This window comes from Bufo bufo, chromosome 6, assembly GCF_905171765.1.
Source record: "Bufo bufo chromosome 6, aBufBuf1.1, whole genome shotgun sequence".
Classification (NCBI taxonomy): domain Eukaryota; kingdom Metazoa; phylum Chordata; class Amphibia; order Anura; family Bufonidae; genus Bufo; species Bufo bufo.
In genome coordinates, this window is record NC_053394.1 from 37,971,127 (window position 1) to 37,986,512 (window position 15,386).

The 15,386-nt window shown below is 47.4% G+C and overlaps 1 pseudogene; it reads left to right on the top strand.

Moving 5' to 3' along the window:
* LOC121003107 overlaps positions 1-15,386 on the top strand; it is a 363,872-nt pseudogene that overhangs the window by 281,157 nt on the left and 67,329 nt on the right.

Consider the following 15,386-nt stretch of genomic DNA (forward strand, 5'->3'; position numbering starts at 1 on the left):
TAAATAGCCATCATTGAACATTTCATTTGCAATATAACAATACAATGCTGCCACCTAGTGGCCTATATTGGTATATTCCTGAAATAGACACCGAAGCCTGCTTGAGGCCGGGGAACTCTGTTACCAGAGCGGAAACACGCGACTTCCGCTTCCGGACTGATCAGATGCGGTGGTCACATTTGACCACGGCATCTGGAGGGTAAAATGTATGTGATCAGCCTTATGGCTGATCGCATACGTGTGCCACGGGTCTCTGCTATTTAAATTAGCAGAAACCCCGCAAGCGGGCGCCATGTTTAAAGACTGGACTTCCGCCGTACATATACGCCGGCGGTCCTTAAGGGGTTAAGGGGCGGGACACACATCTAAAAGTAGGCGATAATGACCTAGAAGGAGGGCGAGGCCTGCGCCTGTTCTTGCATGGAGGAGGGGACCACTATTCGGTTCTATGGCTGCCTCTATGGCACATACACATAAAGTCCAATCTACTCTTGTGTTCTGCAGATGAAAAACATGAAAAACAAAGATAAACGGCTGAAAATAATGAGTGAAATCCTGAACGGCATAAAGGTGAGGGTTGTTATTACTCGGCTTGTGATGTATTTAGCTGCTTTATGAATGTTTGCCGCCATATTTACTCTACGTCATGTGTTTTGTTCTAGGTCTTGAAGTTGTACGCCTGGGAGCCTTCATTTGAGAAACGGGTGCAGGAAATTCGTGAGAAGGAGCTGAAGGACATGTTACGCTTCGCCTATCTATTCTCCGTCTCCATGTTCATATTCTCCTGTACCCCGTTTTTGGTAAGAATCAGTTAATACCCTGTCACATATTTCATGTTATAGTCACATAGGGCCCCATTTATCAGAACTGTCTAATAGGAAAACTGTCTTAGTTGCCCATGGCAACCAATCAGAGCTCACCTTTCATATCTTAGTGTTCTGAAAAAAAGAATCTAAGGTGAGCTCTGATTGGTAGCTATGAGCAACAGTTTTCCTATTAGACAGTTCTAAATGAGGCCCATAGTCTTTTCTTTTATGACAAATAAAATGTTACCCGACAGGTTGCTATAGACAACTGTGCCATTTCCCACATAGGCCTCTTTGAAGTTACAGGCTTGTCTCCCATAGCAACCAATCACAGTACAGCTTTTATTTTACCAGGGCAGTTTAAGAAATGAAAGCTGATCTTTGATTTGTTGCTGTGCGCAACAAAGACAGTCTTCATTTTACACTGTTTTGAGAAATCTGCTTAAACTACTATGATACTGTTTCTTATTTTTGCAGGTGTCGATGGCCAGTTTTGCTGTTTACGTTGTGGTTGATAACAAAAATGTGCTGAATGCAGAGAGAGCCTTCACATCCATCTCCCTGTTTAATGTCCTCCGCTTACCCCTCTCCTTGTTGCCTATGCTTATATATAGAATGGTTCAGGTAGGTAAAAGAGCTTCTATATACATCTATTGTTTTAGGTCTTATTCACACAAATATAATGTACATATGTGTGGACGCAGGCTGCACACGGACCCATCGTGGTGCCATCCATACCTCCTTCCGAGGGTCCTTGCATAGAAATTCAGGGCGTGCACTATTCTGCTCCATTTCTCATGGCTATGGAGACCATTGGGTGTCGGGTCTGTGTCCTACATTTGTAACACCCCAGAGTGGTGTTACCACTTCTGCACCTGGCTACTGTCTTTATTGGTCTAACCTCATGTCATCTTATGCATTTATTCCAGGTCCTCCACACTGTGCATTCCTAATGTTATGTAACTGTTTATAACATGTAATGTGCCTGGTTCACCAGCAGGTGGCAGCAAACACGGCAGAGCTATACTTACATAGGGTGGAACTTTCCATTCCATTCTAACCCCCCTCTGTAGGGGAGTGGGCTAGACATACTTCCTGAAGGAAGGGAGGGGCAGAAGTTCTAGTTAGTCTAGCTTACCCCTTGCTAGGGGAAGGGTGTGCCGGGGCATGTCTCTGCTGGACGTGCCTACGCCAGTGTCACGGATGGTGTACAGGAAACAAGACAATACAATATAAACAATGACTCACTGGATCCACAACTAAGGAACAAAAGGGAGACCCCTGCATGAGACCTGCCGATCTCCCTTATTGCTCAGCCTATGCGACCACCCCAAAGGTGGATGGGCGCATATCCACGTACCTCGACTATCTTACACCTGAAGACCCTACAATAGTGAGGGGATACGACCACCGGCTCCCTACACAGACACGGAGGGAGTCAGGGTCACCTGGATCCAGAAAACAGAAAATCATAAATACATAAACAGCACTTATCTTGCAGACGACTGGGGACTGTGGACTGAGAACTAGGAACAGCATGCACACACACTCCAGGAAGTTGTATAAGCCGCACACTACTGCATTCTGGGGAGGAACTTAAAGGGCAGCAATCAGTCCTACTGCATGACAGCTGAGATAGACTAACGAGATGAGGAACTCAACCAAAACAAAGAAATTCAAGGAGGAGGATCTGAAAGGCTCCTGTCAGAGCTTCTCAACTGTCTGGTTGTGACAGCCAGCCAGAGCACCCTAAGCTATGCTAGCCATGGAGGCCAAAGCTTTAAGCCTCAGGAGCCAGGAGGAAAGTTCCCTGGCATAACCTAAAGTCAGACTGCAAAGTGAAGTGCAGCATACAGAAGAAGCTGAGTTATACAGCAAGCCTGTCAGTACAGCAGAGTCAGAGAGAAACAGATATAGCAGGGTGGAGTTTGTTTGCCAGCTTCATGCTAAAGCCTGCCGGAACCAAGACAAAGCCTGTAAACCGTTTTGGAGAAACGTTTATTCAAGTAAAGCTGCCATTGAACTTCATCTCAAGGTCTGGACTCAAGTTAAATCATTAAAAATAAAAAGCTAGCATTTTGTAATTATAAAAAAAACCAGAGCAATGAAGATAAGGAAATCTACAAGATTAGGCAGAGAGAGGCCAAGCAAGTTATAAGAACTTCTAAAGCGCAGGCAGAAGAAAAACTAGCTCAGTCTATGAAAAAAGGGGATAAGACATTCTTCAGATATATAAATGAAAAAAGGAAATTAAAACAAGGAATAACTAAATTAAAAACAAAGGACGGAAGGTATGTAGAAGAGAATAAAGGGCTAGCCGACTGCCTTAATGAATACTTCTGTTCAGTTTTTACAAAAGAAAAAGGAGAAGGACCTCCACTAGAAAGAATGACTAATAAATCGTTTGATGCATGTATCTTTACAGAGGAAGATGTTCTAAGTTTGCTGTCTAAGGTGAAGACAAATAAGTCACAGGGGCCTGATGAGATACACCCAAAATTATTAAAAGAGCTTAGTGGTGAGCTGGCAAAACCGTTAACAGATTTATTTAACCAATCATTAGTAACAGGAGTCGTCCCGGAAGATTGGAAATTGGCAAATGTTGTGCCCATTCACAAGAAAGGTAGTAGGGAGTAATCGAGCAACTATTGTCACAACCAGACAGCTGAGAAGCTCTGACAGGAGCCGTCCAGATCCTCCTCCTTGAGTTTCTTTGTTTTGGTTTCTGTTTCTCACCTCGTTAGTCTATCTCAGCTGTCATGCAGTCAGACTGATTACCTCCCTTTAAATTCCTCCCCATAAGGCAGTAGTGTGCGGCTGATACTTCTTCCTGGAGTGTGTGTGCATGCTGTCCCAGTTCCCAGTTCCCTGTCCACAGTCGTCTGCAAGATAAGTTCTGTTTATGCATTTATGATTTTCTGTTTTCTGGATCCAGGTGACCCTGACTCCCTCCGTGTCTGTGTAGGGAGCCGGTGGTCGTGTCCCCTCACTATCGTAGGGCCTTCAGGTCTAAGATAGCCGAGGTACGTGGATATGCGCCCATCCACCTTTGGGGTGGTCGCATAGGCTGAGCAACAAGGGAGAGCGGCAGGTCGATTGCAGGGGTCTCCCTTTTGTTCCTTAGTTGTGGGTCCAGTGAGTCATTGTTTGTATTGTTTTATCTTGTTTCCTGTACACCATCCGTGACATTATCAGCCGCCAAAACCGTCTCAAGCATGGATCCGGTTACACTTTTGGCTGAACGCTTTCAGGGTCTTGCTTTGGAGGTAGCTGATCTCCGTAAGACTTTTTCTCAGTTTCAAGTGACCGGTTCAGCTTGCGTTCATGGAGTTTGTGATGAGCCTAAGATTTCGCTCCCGGATACGTTTTCCGGGGGTAGTGAGAATTTTGTACGTTTTAGAGAGGCTTGCAAACTCCATTTTCGCCTTCTTCCCCATTCTTCTGGTGATGAAGAACGAAGAGTGGGTATCATTATATCGCTGCTCAGGGGTAACGCTCAGTCCTGGGCCTTTTCGCTGCCGGAGGGGGCACGGCTCCTCCGTTCAGTGGATGAATTATTTTTAGCCCTGGGTCAGATATATGATGATCCGGATCGTATTGCTCTGGCTGAGTCTAAACTTCGTCTGTTATGCCAGGGTAAACAATCCGCAGAGATTTACTGCTCAGAATTTCGGAGATGGGCAGCAGATACGGGTTGGAATGATGCTGCACTCCGAAGTCAATTTTGCTATGGTCTTTCAGAGGGATTGAGAGATGCATTTGCCTTTCATGAAAGACCTACCTCCTTGAATTCTGCTATGTCTCAGGCTGTTCGTATTGACAGGCGTCTTAGAGAGAGAGGAGAGATCTCTCCTTCCTGTCATACTCAGTCCCGGGACAGTGCAGCGGTCTCATTCTGTGCACAGGGGTCTCAGTCGTTGTCAGCCCCTTCTGAGCAGGAGCCCATGCAGCTGGGGTTGATTGCCTCGGACAATAGAAGATTCAGCCCGCAGGGGAGGGTTTGCTTTTGTTGTGGAGGTATAAATCATCTGGCAAATGTTTGTCCCTCTAGGAGATTCAGGCAGTTTTCTGGGAGTAATAAAGAGACAAAAAGGAAGAAATCTTTTAAGAATGTTCCGTCGGTTACTATTGGCAGGGTTGAGGCGGAAATTGAAGGTTTTCCTTTTGCTTGTAGTTCCCGTTTTGTCCTGCCTGCTAGGGTGGCGCTAGAGAGCAAGAGCATTTTTTGTGAGATTTTTGTGGATAGTGGAGCAGCTGTCAACCTCATTGATAATCAATTTGCAATAACTCATGGTTTCCAGGTATGCACTTTGGGAAGAGATATTCCTGTTTTTGCTATTGATTCAGCTCCACTTTCTCAGAAATCATTAAAGGGCATAGTTCACAATATCCGTTTAATTGTGAATGATGCTCATGTTGAGGATGTGTCATGTTTCGTCCTTAGCGGTTTGCCTACTCCTCTAGTGTTGGGGCTACCCTGGCTCACTAAACATAACCCCACCATTGATTGGCAAGCGAGGCAAATAAATGGTTGGAGTAACTTTTGCAGAGACAATTGCCTCATAACATCTATTTCTGAGGTTTCTACTAAAACTGTACCACCTTTCCTCTCTGAATTTTTGGATGTCTTCTCTGAGAGTGGAGTTCAGGGTTTACCTCCGCACAGGGAGTATGATTGCCCTATTGATCTCATCCCAGGCGCCAAGCTGCCTAAATCTCGTTTATACAATCTTTCCCAACCTGAGAGGGTCGCCATGCGTGCTTATATCTCTGAGAGTCTGAGAAAAGGACACATACGACCCTCGAAGTCACCTGTTGCCGCTGGTTTTTTCTTTGTTAAGAAAAAAGATGGTTCTTTAAGACCTTGTCTGGATTTCAGGGAGCTGAACAGTATCACTATTCGTGATCCTTATCCGCTTCCTCTGATCCCGGACTTGTTTAACCAGGTTGTTGGGGCGAAAGTCTTTTCCAAATTAGACCTAAGAGGGGCATACAACCTGGTTAGGGTCAGAGAAGGAGACGAATGGAAGACTGCTTTCAATACCCCTGAGGGCCATTTTGAGAATTTAGTTATGCCTTTTGGTTTGATGAATGCCCCAGCCGTTTTTCAGCATTTCGTCAACAGCATTTTTTATCATTTAATGGGAAAATTTGTATTAGTGTATTTGGATGACATTTTGATTTTTTCTCCTGATTTCAAGACTCATAAGGAACACTTATGTCAGGTCTTACTCATGCTGCGGGAGAATAAATTATACGCGAAACTGGAAAAATGTGTGTTTGCGGTTCCAGAGATCCAATTTTTGGGGTTTCTTGTCTCCGCTTCTGGTTTTCGCATGGACCCCGAGAAGGTTCGCGCTGTGCTTGAGTGGGAGCTTCCTGAGAATCAGAAGGCGCTGATGCGTTTTTTGGGCTTTGCTAATTATTACAGGAAATTTATTTTGAATTATTCCTCTGTTGTTAAACCACTCACTGATATGACCAGAAAGGGGGTAGATTTTTCTTCCTGGTCGGTAGAGGCGCGTAAGGCCTTTTCTAATATCAAGGAGAGTTTTGCTTCCGCTCCCATCCTAGTACAACCTGATGTTTCGTTACCCTTCATAGTTGAGGTTGATGCTTCTGAGGTAGGGGTGGGTGCGGTCTTGTCTCAGGGTTCCTCTCCTGCCAAATGGCAACCGTGTGCCTTTTTCTCAAAGAAGCTCTCCTCCGCAGAGAGAAATTATGATGTGGGAGATAGGGAATTGTTGGCCATCAAGTTGGCTTTTGAGGAATGGCGCCATTGGCTAGAGGGAGCCAGACACCCTATTACCGTGTTTACTGACCATAAAAATCTGGCCTACTTGGAGTCAGCCAAGCGTCTGAACCCGAGACAGGCCAGATGGTCTTTGTTCTTTTCAAGGTTTAATTTTGTTGTTACGTTCCGCCCTGGGGTTAAGAATGTGAAGGCAGATGCCCTATCACGTTGTTTCCCGGGTGGTGGGAATTTTGAAGACCCGGGTCCCATTTTGGCTGAAGGTGTGGTGGTCTCTGCTCTTTTTCCTGAATTGGAGGCAGAGGTGCAGGCAGCCCAGTCAGAAGCTCCTGATCTTTGTCCTCCTGGGAGGTTGTTTGTGCCTCTCGCTTTGAGACACAAGATTTTTAAAGAACACCACGATACGGTCCTTGCTGGGCACCCGGGGACAAGAGCCACACTGGATCTCATTGCCCGGAGATTCTGGTGGCCTGCGCTTCGTAAGTCGGTTGAGGGTTTTGTGGCAGCTTGCGAGACTTGCGCTCGTGCCAAGGTCCCTCATTCACGGCCATCAGGTCCTCTCCTTCCTTTGCCCATTCCTTCCCGTCCTTGGACACATCTGTCCATGGACTTCATAACGGACTTGCCTCGTTCCTCGGGGAAGTCTGTGATTCTGGTGGTGGTGGACCGTTTTAGCAAAATGGTGCATTTTATCCCTTTTCCTGGTTTGCCCAATGCTAAGACGCTGGCGCAGGCATTTGTTAACCACATTGTCAAATTGCATGGGATTCCTTCAGACATAGTCTCTGATAGGGGCACGCAGTTTGTTTCCAGATTCTGGAAGGCCTTCTGTTCTCGCTTGGGGGTTCGCTTGTCATTCTCTTCTGCTTTCCATCCGCAGTCGAATGGCCAGACAGAGCGTGTCAATCAGAATCTGGAGACATATCTGCGCTGTTTTGTGGCGGAGAATCAGGAGGATTGGTGTTCTTTTTTGTCCCTTGCTGAGTTTGCTTTAAATAACCGTCGTCAGGAGTCCTCTGATAAGTCACCATTTTTTGGTGCATATGGGTTTCATCCGCAGTTTGGGACTTTCTCTGGAGAGGGCTCTTCTGGTTTGCCTGATGAGGACAGATTCTCCTCGTCTTTGTCATCTATTTGGCAAAAGATTCAGGATAATCTAAAGAACATGAGTGAGAGATATAAGCGTGTGGCGGATAGGAGACGTGTGACTGGTCCGGACTTGAATGTTGGTGATTTGGTGTGGCTGTCTACCAACAATATCAAATTGAAGGTTCCCTCCTGGAAGTTGGGTCCTAGGTTTATTGGGCCTTACAAGATCCTGTCTGTCATCAATCCTGTTGCCTACCGTCTTGATCTTCCTCAGACTTGGAAGATCCATAATGTTTTCCATAAGTCCTTATTGAAACCTTATGTTCAACCTATTGTACCCTCGCCTTTGCCTCCTCCTCCGATTATTGTTGATGGAAATCTTGAATTTCAGGTCTCTAGGATTGTGGATTCTCGTCTTGTCCGCGGTTCCCTCCAGTACCTCGTTCATTGGGAGGGTTATGGTCCTGAGGAGAGGATGTGGGTCCCAGTGACGGACATTAAGGCCTCTCGTCTCATCAGGGCTTTCCATAGGTCCCATCCTGAGAAGGTGGGCCCTGAGTGTCCGGAGTCCACTCCTAGAGGGAGGGGTACTGTCACAACCAGACAGCTGAGAAGCTCTGACAGGAGCCGTCCAGATCCTCCTCCTTGAGTTTCTTTGTTTTGGTTTCTGTTTCTCACCTCGTTAGTCTATCTCAGCTGTCATGCAGTCAGACTGATTACCTCCCTTTAAATTCCTCCCCATAAGGCAGTAGTGTGCGGCTGATACTTCTTCCTGGAGTGTGTGTGCATGCTGTCCCAGTTCCCAGTTCCCTGTCCACAGTCGTCTGCAAGATAAGTTCTGTTTATGCATTTATGATTTTCTGTTTTCTGGATCCAGGTGACCCTGACTCCCTCCGTGTCTGTGTAGGGAGCCGGTGGTCGTGTCCCCTCACTATCGTAGGGCCTTCAGGTCTAAGATAGCCGAGGTACGTGGATATGCGCCCATCCACCTTTGGGGTGGTCGCATAGGCTGAGCAACAAGGGAGAGCGGCAGGTCGATTGCAGGGGTCTCCCTTTTGTTCCTTAGTTGTGGGTCCAGTGAGTCATTGTTTGTATTGTTTTATCTTGTTTCCTGTACACCATCCGTGACAACTATAGACCAGTGAGTCTGACATCAATAGTAGGCAAATTAATGGAAACCCTATTAAAGGATAGGATTGTGGAACATCTAAAATCCCATGGATTGCAAGATGAAAAACAACATGGGTTTACTTCAGGGAGATCATGTCAAACAAATCTTATAGATTTTTTTGACTGGGTGAATAAAATAATAGACGGTGGAGGTGCAGTAGACATCGCATATCTAGATTTTAGTAAGGCTTTTGACACTGTCCCACATAGAAGACTTATCAATAAACTGCAGTCATTGAGCATGGACTCCCATATTGTTGAGTGGATTAGGCAGTGGCTGAGTGACAGACAACAGAGGGTTGTAGTCAATGGAGAACATTCAAAACAAGGTCATGTTACCAGTGGGGTTCCACAGGGATCTGTACTGGGACCGATTTTGTTTAATATCTTCATAAGTGATATTGCAAAAGGCCTCGCTGGTAAGGTTTGTCTTTTTGCTGATGACACAAAGATATGTAACAGGGTTGATGTTCCTGGAGGGAAACGCCAAATGGAAAAGGATTTAGGAAAACTAGAAGAATGGTCAGAACTCTGGAAACTGAAATTTAATGTGGATAAGTGCAAGATAATGCACCTGGGGCGTAAAAACCCAAGGGCAGAATATAGAATATTTGACACAGTCCTGACCTCAGTATCTGAGGAAAGGGATTTAGGAGTAATTATTTCAGAAGACTTAAAGGTGGGAAGACAATGTAATAGAGCAGCACGAAATGCCAGCAGAATGCTTGGATGTATAGGGAGAGATATAAGCAGTAGAAAGAGTGAAGTGCTTATGCCGCTGTACAGAACACTGGTGAGACCTCACTTGGAGTATTGTGCGCAGTACTGGAGGCCATATCTCCAGAAGGATATAGATACTCTAGAGAGAGTTCAGAGAAGAGCTACTAAACTAGTACATGGATTGCAGGATAAAACTTACCAGGAAAGGTTAAAGGACCTTAATATGTATAGCTTGGAAGAAAGAAGAGACAGAGGGGATATGATAGAAACTTTTAAATACATAAAGGGAATCAACTCGGTAAAGGAAGAGAGCATATTTAAAAGAAGAAAAACTACCACAAGAGGACACAGTTTTAAATTAGAGGGGCAAAGGTTTAAAAGTAATATAAGGAAGTATTACTTTACTGAGAGAGTAGTGGATGCATGGAATAGCCTTCCTGCAGAAGTGGTAGCTGCAAATACAGTGAAGGGGTTTAAGCATGCATGGGATAGGCATAAGGCCATCCTTCATATAAGATAGGGCCGGGGGCTATCCATAGTATTCAGTATATTGGGCAGACTAGATGGGCCAAATGGTTCTTATCTGCCGACACATTCTATGTTTCTATGTTTCTATGTAAGTTACTCTTTTATCCCTCAATTATTCCCCCTATTTGTTGCTTTGGGGCCAAAGCCTGGGGTCCACCCGTATCCAGGTAGGAGCACCGTGACACGAATAAAGAGGCATTTTAGGCCGCCCTATACCACTCGGCATTTCCTACACCTGGGACGCACGCGTTATATAGAGGGCCCTAGGGAGAGGCGCCCGTTGCACATTGACATGGAGACCTATTGTCGTATTGAAAATGCACCTATGTGTTGCGGCCGCAACAGGGATGCCAGACGTCTGACAGAGGTGTTATGTGCATAATACATGCATGACCAGGTTGGGGAAGACCGTAAAAGATATATGTCTGAATCCTCTGCACAACTTGTCTTTACTGAGGGGCTAGGGGCACCCCCTGGGCAGGGTCTCTTCGGCACTGCGCAAATGGTCAGTTTTTAACTTTACTAAGAACGTAACTATAGTTGTACTGTGTGTAACCACTGTGTATATAACAGACTTCTAATGACTCTTTCCAATTTCCAGACAAATGTATCCTGTGCCCGCCTGGAGAAATACTTGGGAGGGGATGACTTGGATAACTCTGCCATAAGCAATGATCCCACTGTTGGTAAGTAAACATCAAAGTCTCATCCATATTCATACATTTAGAGCATAAAGTGGTAGCCCAGTGGTTGCAAATCCTGATTTATCAAGATCGGTATGTTCTACTCCGGTCTTCATAAGCCCTTCACCGCCAGAGTATGCATTCATGACAACGTGCAGTCTGTGTGTCTGATTGAAATCTATGCCAGCTCGTAGCTGACGTAGATTTCAGTCATAGTTTATGCCAGTTTCCAACATAAATGATAATAAATATGCTGAGGCTGATGGCCCCACCCATTTACTGCCTTCGCCATGCCTCCTATTTGGAAACTGACGAGGGCAGCATAAAAACTGTAATTGCGACTAAATTTAGTTGCAGACCCCAAGTTTGTGACCGTTTTACGACAAAAAAAAATGGGAGTAAGGGGGAGATAAATCTCCTCCTCCTAAATTCCCACTACATTGGTCTTATGAATTGCCAGTAGATGTGTCACGGTGGGGAGTGGGGGAAACTCTCCATCGTACAATAAGGTGGGTACACGGGGCAGCAACTAGGCCGGGAAACAGGGAAAAGGGAGTTGGTAACCAACTAAGCATCCCTAAATCCTATCCCTGACCTCCTGACTATATGAGCCGCCCTCGATGGTAGGGGAGCTCATACTCTCAAACCTAGGCCCTACTGACCCTAACAGTCCCTGCAATATGACGTCAGAAGGTGGAGACAACAGATTCCTCCACGACACAGAGGAACCGGAGTCTCCAACAGGCTAAGCAACAAAGGGGAAGAAAGCAGCCAGCAGAGGACGACGCGACAAGTGTCCAGAGGCAGAAAACACCACTGCCAACAGGACCAACATGGACACTAGAGATGGCATTGCGGTTCGCCCGGCGGTTGTTTTCGCGGCACACTTTGCTTGTTTGCGATTCGCCGAACATGCAAACATATGGCGATATTCGCACGAGCCATATTTTCTTGCATAGCGCCAAACTTTGAACCATGACATTAGGTGGGACAGGACAGCCAATTGAGACGTTTAAGCACATGGACACACCCCCTACCCTATAACAGAACCTGATCTGGCAGCCATTTTACATAATGTGTTTTGCCAGTGTAGGGAGAGGTTGCATTTTGGAGCAGGGACAGTTAGGCCTCATGCACACGACCGTTGTTCTGGTCTGCATCACTTCAATGGGGCCGCAAAAGATGCGGACAGCACTTCGTGTGCTGGCCGCATCCGTTGCTCCGTTCCGTAGCCCCACAAAAAAAATAGAACATGTCCTATTCTTGTCCGTTTTGCCGACAAGAATAGGCATTTCTACAATGGGCAGCCTGTTCTGTTCCGCAAATTGCGCAAAAAAACAGAACGGTCGTGTGCATGAGGCCTTAGGGACACCAAACACTAGCTAATAGGGCCTGACAGCAAAGAACTTTGGATTCTGTGGCTGAAGGTGCATTAGGCGGTCACAGAATAAATATGTAACTGTCGGCCAGTACAGGCCCCAAAAATTAGGCAATAGGCATTCACCTAACATAAAAGGCCTTTTATGCCGCTGTATATACATAAGAGAAGGACCATTCTTTGTTCTGGGTCGTGGCGGATATGTGTGGGCTGGCATGCGGAAATTCAATTACACGTGGTCATCACAGGTGTTAAATTCCTCTGAGAAGCATGCCTCATTCATTTTTAAAAATGTGAGGTAGTCCACACTGTCGTGAGCTAGGCGGGTGCGCTTTTCGGTCACGATCCCCCCTGCTGCACTGAACGTCCTTTCGGACAGGACACTCGACGAGGGGCAAGCCAAGAGTTCCATGGCAAATTGTGCCAGCTCTGGCCACAGGTCAAGCCTGCACACCCAGTAGTCAAGAGGTTCCTCGCTTCTCAGAGCATCCACATCGGCCGTTAACCCAATATAGTCGGCACCTGTCGGTCTAGGCATTCCCTGAGGCTGGATCCGGAGGGCGGCTGTCCATGGGTTGGCTGCAAGAATGATCTCATATCCGAAGTAACCAACACATCTTCAAACCGCCCTCCTTTTGCAGTCACGGTAGGATTGGTACCCGCACCTGTTTCGCTGTGGTTGGAAATTCCTCTGCTAGTGCCCGCAACAGCAGAATGCAGCATCTCTCGCAACAAGACCTGGAAATGCTGCATTCTGACAGCCCTCTGTGATGCTGGTAACATGTCCACCCTTTTGTGTTTGTACCGGGGGTCTAAGTACGTTGCCACCCAGTACAGGTCCTTGACCTTTATGCTTTTTATATGGGGGTCCCTCTTCAAACACTGGAGAATGAAGGACCCCATTTGCACTAAATTGGAAGCGGTGGAGCGCCCTGGCTCCTGCTCATCACTCAGGAGAATGTCGTCCTCGGTCTCCTCCCCCCAGCCACGGACAACACCAGGGATCCCCGAAAATTTTAAAGCCTGCTCTTCTTGCTCCTCCTCCTCCTCCCTCCAGTCACCATCCTCCTCTGACTCCTCTTCAGACTCCTGCTAACTTGTCTCAGATGGAGTAGCCCCCCTGGGAATTCATTCAGCATAGCGACTTCCTCATCTTCCAGCTCCTGCTACTCGATGGCTTGATCAATGACACAACGCAATGCACGCTCCAGAAAAAAGGCGTAAGATACAATGTCACTGATGGCGCCCTGGCTGCGACTGACCAGTTTGGTGATCTCATCAAATGGCCGTAGAAGTCTGCATGCATCGCGCAGGAGCAGCCACTGGCGCGGTGAAAAAAAAAACAAGCTCCCCAGAACCTGTCCTGCCGCAGAGTTCGTACAGGTAGTCGTTAACAGCATGTTTCTGCAGGAGCAGCCTATCAAGCATATACAAGGTGGAGTTCCAGCACGTCGGGCAATCACAAATCAGACGTCTGACAGGCAAGTGGTGTCGCCGCTGAACGTCAGCAAGGCGAGCCATGGCTGTGTAAGATCTTCTAAAATGGCCAGAGATTTTCCTGGCCTGCCGCAAGACGTTCTGGACCCTGGGGTATTTGGCAACGAATCGCTGCACGACAAAGTTCAGGACGTGTGCCATGCACGGCATGTGTGTCATTTTGCCCTGTTTCAGCGCGATCAGCAGATTGGCACCATTGTGGCACACCAATTTACCAACTGTCAAATTGAGCGTGGTTTGCCACTGATCAGCCTGTGACCACAGAGCTGAAAGGAGTGCAGGATCGGTGTGGCTCTTGGCTTCCAGGCAAAACAGCCACAGCACAGCATGGCAACGTCTCACCTGGCACGTCGAATAGGTTCTGGGGAGCTGAAGGGGTGCAGGAGAAGAGGCGGTAGCAGTGGAAAAGGAGGAGTCAGCCAAGAAGGAAACGGAGGATGGAGTAGGAGGAGGAGAAGAAGAGGCAGTCCTGCATGCAATCCGTGGCAGCAGCACCAAATCCAAACGGGTGCCACGGGTTGTATGCTTGACAGCCGTCAGAAGGTTCACCCAGTGGGCAGTAAAAGTTATGTATCTTCCCTGCCCGTGTTTGCTAGACCACGTGTCTGTGGTCAGATGTACAGTATCTTGGTGCCGACACATATAGCTCCGGGATGCCCTTCTGGGAGAAATATTTCCTTCCGGGGACCTTCCATTGCGTTGTGCAAATGGTCACAAATTTTCTAAAGGCCTCTGAGTCCACCAGTTTATGTGGCAGTAGTTGGCGGGCTAGCAGTTCCAACAAGCCAGCAGTCAGCCATTGGGCAAGAGGGTTATCCAGCGTCATCATCTTTTTAAGCTCGAACATTTGGGCCACGGGCGCCTGCCTTTTGCCAGATGAACGCGACGACAGCACAGTGGAAAGTGCAGTGGAGGACAAATGGGAGGTGAGAGGAGAAGGAGAAGAGGCAGGACTTGGAGCGCCAGGAGTGTGGCTTTGTGGGTTCCGACAGTGTTGCTCCCACTGGGCTCTGTGATGGGAGGCCAGGTTCCTTTTTAAGACGGTCATCCCTAAGTGAGTGTTGGGCTTACCGCGACTTATGCTTTGACAACACAGGCTGCAGATGGCAACACTATTGTCAGCAGCGGACACGTTAAAAAAGCCCACGCTGCGGAACCATGTGCCGGCGTCCTGGGAGCAGACCGTGCATGGTGGATGGCTCATTCCAGATACATTAGCAGTCTGCTTTTTGCCTCCTGTGCACTGTAAGTTCTGCCTGCTTCTCCTCCTTCTCCTCCCTTTCTGCTGCTCCGTCTCTCCCTCTGAACTCCCCTCCCCTTCCTCTCTTGTGGGCACCACGTGACGTCCATCGACACCTCATCATCGTCACCTTTACCACCACTGACATGAAAGATCTCGGAGTAGGCAGCAACAGCGGGGACTACTCTCCTTGGGCTGATCTGGGTACTGTCGTCAGACTGCTGGGTGGAGACCGTTGATACCTCCTCTTCCTGATCCGATGCCAAGAATGGCTGCGCATCAATAAGGTCTTGGAATGGATGGGGAAATAATTCCTCTGACTCCAGCGGAGGGGATATGGTGGTGGTGTCTTTGGGGGTGCACACAGCAGAGAGTGAAGTGGGTGCAGATATAGAGGATGAGGATGGTGCAGAAGTGGAAGGCTGGTGCATCCTTTGACATAATCGCATGCACCTTCTGCAACTTCCCACTTAGGCTCCGGCCTGGTGCACCTGCCTGACCCCTACCACCCCTGCGGAATGGC